Raw genomic sequence first — 376 nt, 5'->3', positions numbered from 1 at the left:
GGTAGCTATGACTTGTGACGTATTGTTCTCTGTCTTTCTGAAGTCTGTAAAATACAACTTCTTTATATAGTTCGCACCCTCGCACAGTGCGTAACCGAACTGTTCAAATCCGGTCTGTATGTGTGTGCCATGTCCGTATTATTATTGGCAGCCTAATTGGAGTTGGGATTGAAACTTTTCTGTCAAAAATATCACCGTCTTGCATAGTGTGTAAAGTGCATTATGGGTTCATTCTGGAAAATTTAAAGGAGAAGAAGCGAAACTGTATTTGTTTTATGAGAGAAGACAATGAAAGTATCATCGAAAGTTACAGCTGTTGACCCGTCCAATATCAAATGTGAAAATGCAATCAATGTTACATTGTGACATCCCTGTG

The sequence above is a fragment of the Ptychodera flava genome, chromosome 21 (genome assembly GCF_041260155.1).
Source record: "Ptychodera flava strain L36383 chromosome 21, AS_Pfla_20210202, whole genome shotgun sequence".
Taxonomy (NCBI): Eukaryota; Metazoa; Hemichordata; class Enteropneusta; family Ptychoderidae; genus Ptychodera; species Ptychodera flava.
Note: the sequence above shows the minus strand (reverse complement) of the source record.